Source organism: Carassius carassius, chromosome 14 (genome assembly GCF_963082965.1).
Source record: "Carassius carassius chromosome 14, fCarCar2.1, whole genome shotgun sequence".
NCBI lineage: Eukaryota > Metazoa > Chordata > Actinopteri > Cypriniformes > Cyprinidae > Carassius > Carassius carassius.
In genome coordinates this window covers 22,955,579-22,973,470 of record NC_081768.1, presented here as the reverse complement: position 1 = coordinate 22,973,470, position 17,892 = coordinate 22,955,579, and the positions used below count along the sequence as shown (strand labels likewise).

Below are 17,892 nucleotides of genomic sequence, written 5' to 3'. Positions count from 1 at the left end.
AGTTGGTTTGTTGCTGGTCTAAACCAGTCTACTAGCTTGCACTAGCAAATGACCAGCTAGAAACTGGCTTCCATGTTCCAAAACACTACCAACAGCTGGATGCTTCAGTGGAAGCATGGATGGAGGGCTCTTAAGAGTGCTTATTGTTTATATAGGCTATACACGTGTATTTGCTTTTCAGTGTTTGTTAAAATTTCAGTAACAACAAAAGTTAAGTTTCAAGTCAGATGAGGCATCACCTGTTGCCAAATAGATGTTAGCAAACAGAATTCGTGTTATCCCGAGGAAGCAACCTCTGTACACAACTTTTCATTGCTATCAGTATAGAACAATACGTTGATACTCAAGAAAATATAATATTCATCATAAATTTAAATAACAAACACGCTACCAAAAAAAGTGTTTTGTCTTACAAAGAAATTGCTAGAAACTGTATTAAGATATTTGTATTTGTGGCGCCAAATGACAGAATGAAAACAGAATGACAGAATGAAAACCTGTACAATTTTATTGCACTTGGTAAACAACTTAAATATTCAAAAGATGGTTACACCAAAATGAAAAGACATGTATGAACTAGCAGCAGGTACTTTGTGCTTTCCTCTTTCTCTGATGCCACCTGCATCATTTCTGCTGCAAAGGCCTCAGATGAATGCTCAGATAACCCCTGTTGCATAGAGACGACGAAAGAGGTTGGCTGCCTGTCATAAATATTTCTGCAGCTGCCAAGAGCCATGCAGCCATCATTAATGCAGACATGTGATAATCTGATGCCAAATGGTTGGACAACTTGCATCTTTTAATCTGTTGATGTCAGGACGGTATTTGTACATCTGATATTTTTGTCAGGTAATCTAACGTTTTAAAAATACATGATAAAAATATGTTTAACATGACTGGCTAGATAAAGATTAATGCAGAATTATATTTATTAGGATTTGTAGGATATCAAGTCTGAAATATATTAATTGCAGCTACATTTTAGTGATACTAACCTGAAAACAGTCATAGTCATCTAAAATCACACCATTATTATGGCTGAATTATTCGACAGCAATTATAACTTTTACATAATTTTCACGTCATTTTACACCATTTTTAAACAGCTCATTTTCATGTGCTCTGTTTCGAACAGCTCTCTATAATTCTTACTAAAGCTGCAAACAATGCTTTAAGCAAATCTGTTCTCCCATTAATTTACTTCCATATATAGGCTATCTTCAGTTTGTTGACACATGAAAAGTTGAGGGCTTCTTAGGTAGAGCACACAAAGTTAATTCTGCTTGCAGTTGTTAATGACAATGCAAACAAGTAAACCATGGGCTGGTTACACCAGTCCGAAGTTGAAACTTACACTAGCTGGGGCTTACATGAGCACTAATTTACACCTTACACCTTTACTAGACATCGAAGCTTCATAAAACCAAATTTACTTGAAAAACACTGTACATATATATGATATATAGGAATAGCGGTTGGAATTAAATGGCTGATCTAATGAATTACACTGAGCTTATGTTTGGTGTGACTTAATTCCTAGACATACAGCATATGAGGATGTTGACATTTGTGCTCGTTATATTTAGCACAAAGAAAAAATCATGGATTAAATGATTTCTTTGTGGCTCTTTAGCAAAACAATTAATACAAATAAAATAAATAAATATCAAAATGTGCTGTATTAGTATTTATTGATCCTCCTTAATTAATTTTAGATATTGTAATTTACATAATTAAAATGTACAGTATTTAAATGATTAATGATTTAGATACTACTGTAACTCTATACTTAAAATTTGTAGACTTTTATGACAAATTGCTCGTGACTTTCCCTAAGTCACTGGATAAAAGCATCTACTAAAAGTCTTACTGAATGTAAATGTATGTATTATGGTAATTTGATTTATTACCTGTAAGAGTTTACATGTCGCAAAATATGCTTTAACAAACTCATATTAATGTAAAAATGAAATGCTAATTTTTTTAGGCTGCTCACTGGATCAGTAAAGGTAAATGTCATATTAAATGATTACACATTACTGCGCTGAGGTTTTACGACATAGTTTTGCTTTAAAAGCAAACAATGCAACCAAATTTACCAGAGAAGTATTTACAAAAAAACTAGTAGCAGCTAAGCCCCTGCTGAGAATTTCCCATTTTAAGAAAGAACATATAAATGTTTGGTGCAACCCTACCCAAGCCTAGCGTCCTCAGGCCTGCTGGATTCCTGGCAGAGCGTGTCTGTGTGTGTCATAGTGACTATCTGTCAAGACAAGCAAGTGCCTGATAGTGTACGAACGGAAAATGAGCATCAGTCTGTGGGACAGATGTGTGCAGAGGTAGGCTATAGCCGCGTTTCCACCGCAGGAACTTTACCCAGGAACTAGGGACCTTGGCCTGGTACTCGTTGTGTTTCCACTGCAGGAACCAGGAACTAAATAAATGCCCCTCAGAAAGTCCCTGCTGGCGAGGTAGTACTTTTTCAAAATTCTGGAAATTTCGGGGGCCGGGACTTGGGCGCTAAACATACTGATTGGTTGAGTTCACGCAGCATTGTGATTTCTACCACCATTTATTCTGATCATTTTCAAAATATTACTGTTATTGTGTCATGAAATGTAATTTTAAAAGTATTTCAGGCAAGAATGTAGTTGTTTAAAACTCAAATCTGTGGTTTATTAATAAAGACAGCGCTTATTTAAAAATGTTTTTCGCCGATCTCGGAGACGTGAGCTCCACGTGATCTAACATGTTATCTTTGGTCTGTATTCAATTTATCTATTTTTATCTATTATTAAATTGATATAATATTTCATTTCATTGTAATGGCTGTATTCACATATCCCTGAACTAAGTACATTTCTGCAGCTGTTATTATGTTCAAATGAAAACAAAAGAAGGCAGTGGTATTTGATATCCTATTTTGTTTTATTGTAAATATACAGTGAGGAAAACTGCAGTAGCCAAGGCGAGCTGACTGATGTTATCAACTACGCTGTTTGCAGAATTACCGGATTAAATGAACGTGGAGATCACACTCCCGAGTCGAATGCGCAAAGTCTGAACTACCGAGGATGCAAGTCCAAAATCAGCGTACTTTGTATTGAGAAACACGCGCAGACCTACGTCACCAGACTATTTGCTTATCTTCCCGGTACTTTACACCGTGGTGGAAACACAGAAAGCAACGGGTCTGGGAGAAAAAAGTTCCTCGGAAATGAAGTTCTTGGTACAAATGTTCCGGGTAATTTCGGTGGAAACGCGGCATTTGACATGCTCACAGGCAGCATTTGCGTAATTTAAAAGCAATTTGTGTTAAAGTGTGAGAAAGGTTGTAGAGGGTTGGTCAGACTACGAGAATTACTCCGTCACCCATTTTCCCACGAACCCTTTACATGCACACAAATACACTCACACCTATATCAAAGGCAGCTCCTCTTCGGTCGTGCCTGCACTTGCACGTTGTAGGCGTATTTTGTTCTAAAGGGCATGTCAGTGTTATGTTGTTCATCCCAGGCAGCTCATTGCAGGAGCTTTTCATCTCCATTTGCTTTAACTGAGAGTTGCATGGTGGGGCCAGTTGGAGGTGTGAAGGCCGAGGTCTGCCGGCTGTGTAAACTTCAGAATAAGTTAGAGGTTGGGCTGATCCCACATGCCCCCCATGTCTGTCTGCACTGTCCTTTATCTGCCCTCAGTAGGGCTGTGAGTTGAGAACTGGTTGTTGTTTGTGATTTTCATGATGTTCAGTTCCGTTAACAAGGTATGCGTACACTAATTCAAACAGAACACTGTACTACTACACTAAGACAGTGCATCTGTCTGCATTCAGTTTTGTAATGCATGCACCAACATGACGGAAAACATAAGACGAGGAGTCTTTAAGTGTTCGCTTGGCTTTAGAAGAACAACTTAAACTTTAAACCGTGTCTTTTTCCTCTTTCTCGCAGCTCCAAGTAAATTAGAGGACAGGGAAGTAGACTGTCAAACTTAGAATAAATTTAGTTTTTCCTTGAGAGAGATTAAATGGATAGAGCTTTTCCCTTAACCAGAAACCTTCCAGACTCAGAAAAAATATATTCGGAATATCAACTTGCCTAATAATTATGCACACACTGTAGTTGACCAGGACCAGCTTAAACCAGCTCATAACCAGCTTATAACCAGCTTATAACCAGCTCAGGACAAGCTTAAACCAGCTCAAACCAGCATCCATGCTTCAAAACCTAACCAGCATATGCAGTTTTTTTTCAACCGGGCAAGCTGTCAACTGTTCAAGACATTTGAGAGAATGGGTTTGGGGACCGGTGAAATATTAACATTACTTTAAATTTTTATTGTTGTGGTGTAACATAAAGAAAGGCAGGCAATATGTATGTAGCTGTCTGTAATTTTCTGCTAATCTGTGCCAGTTACAGAGGGATTGGGGTGAACAGATCCACAACATCTTTGGCGCCTGTGCTCAATAAATATGAATCGTCATCATTGTTGCACATTCTCATTGGTTTGTTGGCGTGTGGTTGATTTCAGGAAAGCGAGAAAATGTGCTGTTGCTGACAGTTCTCGATTACCAAAAACCACAGAGTATTTGATGCAAAACTAACTCGACCAAATCAAATGAAAAACATTGTCACTGTATATTTTCATGTTTTCTCAAACAAAGCAAATAAAAAAAATTCACAAAAAGTACCTTACATTTTTTGTAAAACTAATCAAAATGAAATTTACATGTGACATGTATGGCTCTGTCCCAAAGCACACCCTAAACCCTTGTGGTATTTCTCTGAGTCCATACTTTCATGACACCGCTTTGAAGTCTGCGGCGGAGCTCGACTCAGTGCAGGATTGGCAGAAGTGCGCATCGAGGGCACATAGCGGGTGCAAAGGTGGCGCTCACAAGCTCCCTTCTGAAGGCTAAAATGAAGAATGGGACACACTATGGTCTCAAATGCGGCAGAGATTGTAGTCTGCCAGAAATGCCTAGATCTTGTCCTCATTTACAAGTTGGTGCATGTGATATGTGTAATTATGAAAGTCTTGTTGCATAAAGGTGCATAAGGAAAGGCTGTGTGTTTTGACTCTGATTGAGTTTCGTACAACATTAGAGTAGAAAATAAGCCTTTGAAGGACTATCCGTTTTACTTTTCTTTTACTTTTCATCATTCTCTCTCATCCATCCATCTTTCTTTCACTCTTTGATGTTGCAAAGCCAGGTGACTGAATGAATAAATGTCATAATCGAATGCAATGTCTTCGAAAGAACATTTAAACTGAAATTCACTCCCAAAGGAGCTACAACAGTGGAGAGAAACAGCATCAAAAATTGTGTTAGTACTTTTGTGATTTTCTGAGTCAAGCACCAAAATGGAGTGACATCAGCGCATGAAAGGGGCAGTTCACTTAAAATGTAAAATGATACCATTATTTACTCACCATCATGTAATTCCAAACAAGTATGGAAGACATTTTTTGTGGAAGACATGAGATTCAGTAGATAAATATTCGGTTGAGTGTATTCAACACAGTGGCAGTACATTGTGAGTACACAGCAAAAGTAGTACACCTGACTTTGGCTACATTCACACTGCAGGCTGAAACGACCCAATTCCGATTTTTTTGCCCCTATGCGACCTGTATCTGATCTTTTCATGACAGTCTGAACAACACAGATCCGATCTTTTCAAATGTGACCCATGCCACTTGGGTATGTGGTCCTAAATCCGATACGTATCCGATCTTTTGAAATGTGACCTCCGTCTGAACGGCCAGGTCACATGTATCCAACCCATACATCATTGATATGCTACAAACGTCATAATTCTGCGTTGAAGTAGGCGGGAATGAGAAGATAAACAACAACCATGCCGGACTTTAATATTGCTAAACGAGCTCCGCTGTTGACTACACTGTTGTTGACATCCATGTTTAGCTACTTCCGCAAACAACGAGTGACGTCGTTGGCCGTTGAGTACTCTTCTGCGCATGCGGATCACTTCTGGGTCATTTCACGTTCACACAGGAGATCACAAAAGGTCGCATTTAATTGGAAATGTGAACGGCCTTGCAAAAAAATTAAATTTTAAAAAAAAATTTGAATTGAGCATTAAGCCCTGCAGTGTGAACGTAGCCTTTATGACCATTTTCAAAGTCCTCCAGTTGGTTTAGGTGAGAAACAATGCAATATTTAAACCATTTTAACAGTAAAATTATGGTGCATGCCATTTGTCTGTCATACTCCAGTCCAGCAGGTGCCAGAAATTCAACCTTTCCTGCGTTTTCTTTGTCTGCCATTAAAATGACAGAAGAAAGAAAAGTTGTTTTTATCTTCTTTTATGTTCTGTGGAAGAAAGTTACTCATACTTTGGCTTTGTGATAACATGAGGGTTAGTAAATGATGATAGAATTTATATTTTTGGGGTGTTTTTTATTAACTAGTTGTTCAGTTATGTGCACTGTACACTTAATGCAAATTGACCAATTTATATTTTAGAAAATTTCCATTGTCCCTCCCTTTAAGAACCTGTGTGTAAAAAACATTTAAGTACTCAAAAGTGACAAACATGTTAAGCTGCTGTGTGTTAGTGGTCTGAAAGTAAAGTACCAACACTTAACCCTTCGCCTGAACAGAGATTCATTCAGCTCAAAGGTTAACCCTTCATATACTCAACACCTAAATGATACAAAGCTATTTACTGTTGATCATTCTCCAGTGTGAAGTATGGAGGTAAGATCTTTGCACAGTGATGTGTGTGAATCTTGCACTTGCTTGTATTCTGTATATTTTGATAGTGCCATTGAACCGCAATATTAACAGTTTTCGTTGTATCAACATATGACACACTTTACCTTTAATGGTTAACATCCCACATATTATCCAGTGGTTAACAGATGACAGTTAATTGTTGATTAGTCAAATGAGTAGCTTCAAGTAGAGAAGCATTCTTCTGTTTCTGCTCAGTTACACATGTACCTGTTGTACTGTCAGTAATTGAGAGGTAATGGCTCACAATAATTTGGAGTGCAGTTCAGCTATCAACAAGATGGAGCTCTCTTTTTCTCTCTCTGACCTTCTCTTCCATTGTTTAATAATGGGCTGCCATTATCAAGTTTAATTATGATTTGCAGTTTTCGTTAACCACTAACATCCATCTTAGATATCATTATTTGTCTTTATTTCTTTCTTTGGGCTTGTGGCAATAGTTATTCTCTCATTTCCTTTTCCATTTGATTGGTTGCCTTGTTGAATCAGTACACCAATCAGCATCTCCGCAATGTCAACAAATGTTAACAACTACTCTACTACAGCTTGAAAGCAACCACAAATTAACTTGTACACGCGATATATTATTTGCTTGTTCACTCATTAGTTTGTTTGTTAGATAATTTAGTTTGCTTGTTTATTCATTCAATCATTCAATTAATCATTAATGCGTTTGTTCATTAATTTGTTAATTTATTAATTCGTTTTTCATTTATTCATACATTTAGTATCATGAATTTTTATTCATTTTGTTTGCTCATTTATTAATTTTATTTAATTTGAAAATGTGTTTGTTTATTCGTTTATTTGTACATTCATTCACTAATTTTGTCATTCATAAATGTGTTTGTCCATTCATTTAGTTTGTCCATGCATTCATTCATTTGTTCTTTCCTTAGTTTAACTCTTATTAGTTTGTTCATTTATTAGTTTCTTCGCCCATTTGTTCGTTCATTAATTTTTTCACTTATTAGTTTGTTCAACCATTAGTTTTTTCAATTATTAGTTTGTTCACCCATTCATTTACAATTTCTTAGTATTTTCATTCATTTAATTAGCTTTTTTGTTAATTTATTACATACAGTATTATTTTGTCATTACATACATACAGTATTATTTTGTCGTTCATTCACTCATTAGTTTGTTCATTCATTAGTTCTTATGTTCATTCATTTTGTTTTAGTCATTTTATTTGTTAAGTCATTTGCACATTTTTTTTCATTTATTTGCTTGTTCATTCATTCATTCATTAATTCATTCAGCTGTCTGCTTATTCATATATTTGTTTTTTGTTGATTGACTTCGAAACAGCTTGGTTTGTGTTGCGAACTGAATAGTGTGTGAACTGTATGTAAACCTGTGGAGCGACACAGGAGCAAGTGTAAATAATATCGCCACAGATATTGAAGACAGTGACACTCACTGAAGGATTGGATTTCCTGAAAGGTTAACCACACAGGATGGGCTCTCAGCTCCAGGATATGAAACTCTTAACATAAATAGATAGCCTCATATTGCATTGAATGGTTTGTTTAATGGTTTTATTGAATCATGTGTTATGAAATTGCACTTAAATGTTAGCTTTGTCATGAAGCAGCTGGGAATCTGTGTTCTTCACTGGTTTGTTGCTGTGTGGGAAAGGGTTACTGGTGACTGGGCAGATTGTCTGTTGGTGTTGTGCAGCACTGGCAGACGTTTGTATTCCACTTACCTTCAAGCTTCTGACGCAGATCTGCAGAAAACAATAGTATCGTGGCTGCTTCTCAAAGCTCTTCTCACTTCCAGACACAACACACACACCCTCTGCGATGACATCCATGCCCTCTGTCTTTGCCCTTAGTGTCTGCTTTAGGATGCTCTTGCTGCAGGAAATAGCAGCTATTAATCTGAGACTTTTTTTATAACATGCAGACGTGACTCTAGGTGATTCAATTATTATTAGAAGGAATGATCCTGAACATGTAGTTGGATGTGTGATGTATGTCATTTTAATTGCCACGTAAATCATACCAAGGAAGATGCTAGTTTATTATATACTGTATATATTTAGTATATTTAATACCACTGTTTGCAAGTAAGATATTACTGATAAATGTGTCAATGAAGATTACCGTAGTCCATTAATTCTAACAATATTTTAACAGTCAAGTTGTTTGTCTATTCTATCAGCTGTTAATAGCGATGCCAGATCAAAGACTTTAGATACACAAAGATCATATTTCCTCACATTTGGAGCTGTTGTAAAAGAGCTGATATATAGATCAGTTTTGATTCTGGTTGTAAGGCTGCATTGTATCTGAGCCTTTGTCTCATGTTGGTGTCGTGTGTAGATCCCGCAGCAGTGCTCTTTTATTTATATCCTTAAAATGCCACTGCACCAAGGTCATGATTGACAGACAGGACCAATATAAAAGCTGTCTGGATTGACAGGACCCTTTCTTAGCTTGACTTCGTTTCCCTGTGGGGCCTGACAGAGAAGCGGGCAGTATTATCCTCACGGTGGCCCTAGAGGAAATGGTGGCCGGGGCACTGTCGGGCCGGAGCTAAAAATACCGGCGGTGCGTTTGAGTCACACGGTAGCCTGGGTTTCCTGTTTTCAATCTCCCATGTTTACTTCCCAGAGAGATAGAGGGGGCCAGAGAGAAGGGGGTGGGTGAGACTGGGGGACCTGATGCTTTCACTGATATCAAGACACATGTGATCACTTAATGCTTCTGATTCCCACAGAATGGGGAATGTGTGGCCGAAGGTATTATGACATCATATTGTGCCTTGCGAAAGTATTCACACCTCTTTGTTTGTTAGGTTGTTGGTTTTTTCCACATCAATCTACACTTCATACACCATAATGGTAAAGCAAAAAAAAAAAAGTGTTTTTTAACATCTTTGCAAATTAATTGAAAATAAAAAAAACTTCAATGATTTCATTGCATAAGTATTCATACCCTTTTCTGGGACAGCTGAAATTTAGCTCAGGAGCATTCATATTGCTTTACACTTCAAGTGAAGTTAACCTGTGGCAAATTCAATTAAATGGGTATGATTTGGAAAGGCACACATATCTTAATAATAGGTATAACAGCTAATAATGCATATCAGAGCAACATAACTGCCTGTAGATCTCAGAAACAAGTTTGTGTCAAGTCACACATCTGGAGAAGAGTTCAGAAAAGCATTATGCTTCATTGAAGGTTCACAGAAGCATGTAGTCTCAGTTACCCTTTATAGAATTTGTTTGAAACAACCAGGACTCTATATAGAGCTGACCTCCTGGCTACACTGAGCAATTGATGGAGAAGGGCTTTGGTTTGGTGACCAAGAACCTGATGGTCACTGTAGTTGACCTCCATGATCATATGTGGGAGCATTCAGAACCTCAGACTGGACAGAAGGTTCACCTTCCAACAGGACAACGACCCTAAAAACATAGCAAGAGTTGGTTTTACACAACTCTGTGAATGTCCTTGAGTGGCCCAGCCAGAGCCTGGGGTTGAACCCAGTCAAATATTTCTGGAAAAACTTGAAAATGTGTGTCCGCCCCCATCCAAACTGACAGAGCTTGAGAGGTGAAGAGATGAGGAGAAGAATGGCAGATAATTGGCAAATCGCATCAAACAAAAAAGGCTTGAGGCTGTAAAGGTGTTTCAGCTAAATATTTAGCTAAGGGTATGAATACTTATGCAATGTACAATATACAGTTTTTTTATTTATTTGAATACATTTACGAATTTGTGAAAATTCTGTTTTGGCTTTGCCATTATGGTGTATGAAGTGTATATTGATTTTGGGAAAAAAATATTTAAAGCCGTTTAACAAAAGGCAGCAACATAACAAAACGTGAAAAAAAATAAAGAGGTATGAATGCTTTCACAAGGCACTGTAAGTAACAAACATTGCGGTAAAAATATAGCTGCTATCAAGGATATAATCTGTTTTGATAACTATTCTTTGGGCTTAAGAATAAAGTTTTAATGTGAAAAGTTAACATGCTTAAATATGAACGCGTAGACTTTCAATGTGTCCTCCATTTGATAGCTTATGCAAACACAGGTACTTGACACACACGCATTAAAAAGTTTATTCTGGTCCAGTATCTACGCTGTTTCTTTTCATAAGTTAGTGATAAAGCGATAAAAATTTCCTTGTAAATGTTTAAACTTGTGTGTTGTGTGTCTCTTAAACTCCTCACACATGCTGAAGTCAGTGCTGGCTAATAGTCGACCGATATATTGCCAAGGCTGATATATCAGCTGATTTTTGCCATTTTCAAATATCGCCATCAGTCGATACGTTTTTCTGTTTGGCCCATGCGTTCGAAGCGGGTCTTTTATTTTGTCGGCACTGAGCAAACAGCGTTCACATTCTCCCTCTTGCAGAAGTCTGTCTAATAATCAGATAGAACTGTTAAACAAAGGAATTATAATGTATACAAAAAAATACTATAGCGATTGCTGTTATAGTAATTGAAAGGTGAAAATTATAACACTTTCTCTTTTGCCGTCATCATTCAGCAAATACACATTTATATAATTTAATCAAATCTTTGAATGTCTAACGAACATTTGATTTAATTTCACAGACCTTGCAAACTTAGACAAATCCAGTTGTGAGATCTTATGAAGTGTGCATTTGTATCCTGCATGATCGCATGTTCTCTGTGTGACAATTTGAATACAAACAGGAGGAGAGATCAGCTTTACTGGAAATGCACGATCGACAAACTTTAAACTCATGAATTCAAATTATGCTGCGCTTTATGTATTTGCCCACATGTCATTTTCTCTGTGTGCTGCATGTAAAATGAGTGTTACCTTGGCTTTAGTTGAATAAATTTGATTCCCAGTGCACACAAACTTCCCAGAATACTGAGTGCCCTGTTGGCTACAGTCTTTTCTTCCTTTTTAATTATATTTATATTAAATATTTTTTAATTTGTGAAAAATACTATGTCATCTAAAGTATTAGTATGTTTATTTTTCACATTAATTTTTTTATCCATTTGCAAATGATTTCATATTTATTAAAAGGTAATTAAAACAAAATTATATCGGCTTTATATAGGCCATCGGGCACCCTGCTTTCACAGATATTGGCATCTGCTTCGGCTTCAGTTTCAAGGCAGACTGTACAGTATGTGCATACTATGCTGATAATTAAATTTAAATCATGCAAACTGTAGGTTTAAAGAGATTGCGCAGTCAGATTCCAAAAATTAGGTACTCGTAATTAGATTATATTACATTTTAAAATGCTCATAATCAGATTTACAGTTAATTTTTATGACTTACATGATTACATATTATTCACAAAATTTTATCAAATTATTCCAAATGTATTGTTTCCCAAAAGGGATTTCCAAACTAAAATTTCATAAAAAATCTCCAATAGTGAACTTCTATAGTGGTCAGTGACAGACTAGAGGAAATGTGAGTTTTGTATTCTCATGTACTCCAATAGAAGGGCTAAAACGATTCGTCCACATTATTGACAACAAATGTTTTTTGTAGTTGAATAGTCAATTGATCTCATATGAACTAACGTAAGGTCTTGCAATAACTCAGTTTGACCAGTGTGGCACTTTAGCGCAAGACTGTAATTGATCTTTCCCAGATACAATCAAATTTATGACTTATATATACATACAGTATGCTTGGAACAAAAAAGAAGTTTGAAATACCTGAGCAGTGGTTTACTGTTAACGTACATTGCAACGCTGACAAGAGGGGTGTTGAGATGAATATGTAAATATGTGCTGGGCACGTTCTTCTCAATAACAAAATAAATGCAGTTAAGTTATGCTGTGATTATTACCTGCCAAGTGACACAAACCTTGTACACCTCCAAAAAGATGCTCAATTGTCGATTCTGAGACAGAACAGTGTGATGAGGGAGGAACAAGTTCTCTCAAGTTCACATTCCTTAAATAATGTGATCCCTACAGACTAAAAATGAAGAAAGAAGGGAATGCTTAAGAAAAGTCCTTTTGTGTATGTGTGTGTACTCATAGTTTCTACATTGGTCAATTTCTAAGGGCAACATCTAATTGAAGCAGATGAACGAGAGGTGGTAGGTCATATAGTGGTCTCAAAAGCATGACTCGAGTTTACACTCATGTGATGTCTGACTTCGTTTGCTCTTTAAGTAAATTCACGCTAATGTAATAGTGTCTTGAAGGGATGCAGTAAGAGAATGACCATTGATGCTTGACGCTCTTTCAGCAGTCAAAGTGTGCTGTTTGAACAATAATGAAGAGTCACAGGAGAGATGGAGAGACGGAATGCGTGCCAAAAATGCTTTTAAGTGTAAGTCTCTGATTTGAAATAGTGCTGTCACCACTTGAAATATCAGCTAATGCACATACCAAAGCCTTTAAACATGTTAACACACGCACACATTGGCACACAAACCTTGTACAACAATAAACATTCTTGCGTAGAAAATGGCCTGCTGTGAAGAGGTTTTTTTTTTTTACCATTTCCTTGACATTTGATTTTTTTTGTACAAGAAACAAACATTTTAAACTCAAATAATTAAACTAGCATATATAGCATTGCAATTGTAATTCTATTTTTTGTATAATTTTTTCATTATGTTCATTATAATTATGTTCAGTAATACATTTGTAATTTTTTTTTGGTGTGTTATGGTAATGAGGGATTACAAAAGGCTTATATAGTTCACCCCCAAAAAAAAATTTGCTGAAAATTTATTCACCTTGAGGTCATCCAAGGTGTAGATGAGTTTGTTTCTTCATGAGAACAGATTTGGAGAAATTTAGCATTACATCACTTGCTCACCATTTAGATAGCGAGTGCGTATAAAAATGACGAGGCTCAGAGTGGGTATTACTTATGCATTTTATGTTGCAGAATAAAACGTGAAAGTAGGAAAGTCTGTATGTGAAATACATGTTTATATTACGTTAAAGTCTATATTAACCCTATTTCAGGTATTTAACCAAAAACGTCTTTAAAAAATCTATTGAAATCAGGACAATGGAACAAAAGCGTTTTAAGTGCGAACAAAAGCGTTTTAAGTGCTAACCGTTTCCAGATTTTGGCCTACAAATATATGTCAGTATTTATATAGCATTATTTTAAAAATGTAATATTAGTTATTTATTATTTGCAAATAATGTTGTGTTACAATTCTTGGCTAATTAGAAGGGTTGTCAATGGATTAATATTTATTATTTTCTTTTGTGCAGTATTTATTTAGTTTATTTTATTTTCTACAGTGTGCAGACAGCATGCATACAGACGATCAGACGGATCAGACTGGCTCAACTGCAACTGAACAATCTTTGTGCGCACCTGTACAAATTTCAGTGTCCATCTGTTAGCTATAGTGCACAGATTTGAGGAAGGCCCAGTGGAAACAGACATTTCTCAATGCTCATTAGCAAATATGAGGATTTTTGAAAGTGGTAGAGGAAAGAAAACCCATCAACACAGCACTTATGCTGCCTTCGCATCCTCTTGGGAAAATCTCACTTTTGTGATGTGCTTTCAAGTGAATTTGTTTGGAATAAAATGAATCAGTTGGGCAATGACATATTCACTTATACTGGCAAAAACAGAAAGCTTTTGTAGCCCTAATGCAACAAAATGAAGAGCAAATGATGTGCATTAGGAGTGTAATCAATGCTTTATCTGGGTGTTTTATCATTTTCGTGCTGCTACACAAGTATTCAGGAAATATTAGTAGTTTTGTCATACAAGCTTTTCATTAACCTGCTAAATTATGTATGTAAGCTTTTTAGATCTTCTTAATCAACAGTACATGTATTTACATTTATTCCCTGAGCAGAAAAACTTGGAAAGTCAAGAGTCCCAGGACTCGGTGTTCATGTTCGTTCATCTCATAATTAGGATTATTCATGTTTTGACAGCATTAAACCTGTTTATTACTCAAAAGAAATACAGATATTTCAGCTGTCTTTATGATCAACAATTAAAGGTCCTGAAACAAAAACTGTGGACGTTTAGTTGCCGTGTAAGTACATTTCGTATTTAGAGACTTGAAAATGAAAATATTTAGTTATCGCAGAGATATTATTCCTCTCTGTCCAGGTTTATGTGTGTGTTTGTGTTTCGGTGGATTCTCAGTTTGGTTGAGGGATCTGGTATGCATCACCCTTCACATGAACACACACTCCGCGAGCGGCTAAACACACTGTCATCCGAGAGATAAAACACAACATGGGCCTGTGTTCTGCCCAGACAGCTGTCCTCGCTCACCTGCGCTTTCTTTCTCTCTTCTCATCTGACATTTTCTTATTTTGACTTTCCTCACGTCATGTCTACACAACAGTGTAGTTTGTTCGTTTGCAAAAATGAATAATTTGAACATGCTTCCTGTCTTTCGCTAGTCATTGAAAAAGATAGTCGTGCCCCAAAACCATTGAGGCAATATTGCTGTGTTATACATTTAAAGTTTTTTATATATATACTTAATCTTTAAGTGTGATATTTTTTAATTTTTTACTATGTCACATGTTTTCAGTGATGAAGAGACAGCATACAATTTCCAGAGACTAACTTTCACAGAAGAAAGTTTAATTGCCCAGATAATGCTTTTTCTGTGTTTCCTGTAACCTTTATTGTCTAACTGTTCCAGTTTAAGTTTCAGATTTTTACCGTAGAGGAAAATGTTATTGCTCAAATGTGAAACTGTCTGTCTTGGATGTTTCTGCTTAAATTCTAAAAAGTGAAATAAAATTGGGCAATTGTTGGCATACATCAGTATAGCGCTACATAATGCATACAATGACTATTAGATTAAAAATTGATAGCACAAGTCATAGATCTCTGACTTTTGATTGCAGACTAATGTGAACACAATTTGTTGAAATCGCTTCTCAAAAGTGAAACTCAAGAGGAATCACGTGACATACTGGGGTGATTTCAGAATATTAGAAATGGGCTAAAACAAAAACAGGTAACATCCAGTCAATGAAGCAAGGAAATAATTTTAAATTATTTTATAGATACACTTCTTTATTGGCATATGTGGTTCTGTGAAGAACCTTTAACATACAAGGAACCTTTTCATTGCATAAAAGGCTCTCTTGGATCTCAAAATGTCCACGCTTGCTTCTTATTTATGAGCAAGCCTGTAATTCTTTGACCTGCAGATGTCCCATTTACTCAGACCGATATAAATGCAAATATTTACTTCTACACCCTTGAGTACATGCGTGCACATAGACACATATGTGCAAAAATGTCCACACATTATTTACTGACTTAAAAATTCATTTATCTCCTTTGTTGCTGTAGCCAGAGCTGCTATATTTGGCGTGTTGTCACACCTGGAAGAGTGAGAACATTCAGAGATCATTCTTGAGCGTGACATCACAGGAAGTGAGAGGAAGGGAGAAGGTCACAAGGTTATTCAGGATAACGAACATGTCATTGTAGAAAGCATTCAACAGCCGATCCGTATTGCATAGCGACTCGTATCTCCCACAGGCCCTCAGCAGGAAAACACTTTATTTCATCTTCTTGAAGTCTAGAAAAAACGTTCCTCGGTTACTAAACGTAACCTCGGTTCTCTCTAGAAGAGCGAACGAGTACTGCGTCTTAGGTAAGATGCTACGGGAAAAGTCTCTTTTCACGAAATACTGAAGCAAAAAATTATCCTTAATTTTGCATTTTTGTAAAGCACATTTGCAGCAGTACACAGCCATAGGCGAGACGGCTCGTTCGCTCATTGGCTTGTTCTGCGGCAACTGCACAGCCTATCGAGCGCAGGCTGATGCAACATCAGACCAATAAGGGCGCTTCGCGCCCTTCTTGCCATTTCCCGCCGAAACGGGTGTGGCCCAACCTATAAAAGGAGCTCGAAAAGGCTGACTCACCTGATTTATTTCATCGCCGAAGCGAACCAGAGTGAATCGTACGCACGGCAGAGAACGCAGTACTCGTTCGCTCTTCTAGAGAGAACCGTGGTCACGTTTAGTAACCGAGTACGTTCTCTTACGAGAGCTCTCTCGTACTGCGTCTTAGCTAAGAAGCTACGGGAACCCAATGTAAAACGCCGTGCGCGCAGGGATCACACCAATAAACCTGAAGCAACGCCCGGGATTTACAGTGCACAGTCACCTGAGGGACTCACAGAGAGTCCAGGACAGAAAAGGGGGAAAGCCCTCCATCCCATATCTAGCAGCATCCGTAGATGCGGCAATATGACATCACACAGCTGAGGCAAGGCCTGACCAATGTGGCAATGCGGGTCTTACGCAATACTGCCCATATAACAGTCAGCAGCGCATAGCGCTTGTGAACTCAGAATTCCCCTCAGGGCCCTTATTCGACTATACCTACAGCAGCCATGCTTGCAAGGCGGGAACCTCCAGGTTATAGAACCTGATAAATGTAGACGGCGAGGCCCAACCTGCCGCCATACATATATCCTGCAAAGAGATCCCAGTAGACCACGCCCATGACGAGGCGACGCCTCTCGTGAAGTGTGCTCTGACGCCCAACAGGCACTGAAGGCCCCTGGAAGCATAAGCTAACGCTATGGCGTCAACTATCCATCTGGATAGAGTCTGTCTCGAAACAGCCATTCCCTTGGAACGTCCACCGAACGAGACAAACAGCTGCTCCGTCTGCCGAAAGGCAGCAGAGCGAGACACATAAGCTCTTAAAACCCTGACAGGGCAAAGAAGACTCGAGTCTCTATCCTCTCCTGACACCGGCAGGGCAGACAGGGCAATAACCTGAGCCCGAAACGGTGTGTTGAGGGATTTCGGCACATAACCGTGCCTAGGTTTGAGTATGACCCTTGAGTCATTGGGCCCAAACTCCAAGCACGACTGGCTCACCGAGAATGCGTGCAAATCACCCACACGCTTCACCGAAGCGAGAGCCAACAAGAACTGTCTTGAACGACAGATGCTGAAGGCTAACCGATTGGATAGGCTCAAAAGGGGGACCCTTCGGACTGACGGAGGTCTGGGAGGATTCAGCCTCCTAGCTCCTCTGAGGAACCGGATGACTAAATCATTCCTTCCTATTGACTGACCGAACGCCGTTTCAGAAAACGCCGCGATGGCCGCCACATAAACTTTGAGCGTGGATGGGGCTCTGCCCTTATCCAAGAGCTCCTGTAGGAAGGAGAGGACCTCC

The 17,892-nt window shown here is 37.9% G+C and overlaps 1 protein-coding gene across 1 annotated transcript in view; it reads left to right on the top strand.

Annotated features, from left to right (window-relative positions):
* Positions 1-17,892, top strand: part of prkceb (protein kinase C, epsilon b) — a 133,438-nt gene that overhangs the window by 1,453 nt on the left and 114,093 nt on the right. The window lies entirely within an intron of this gene.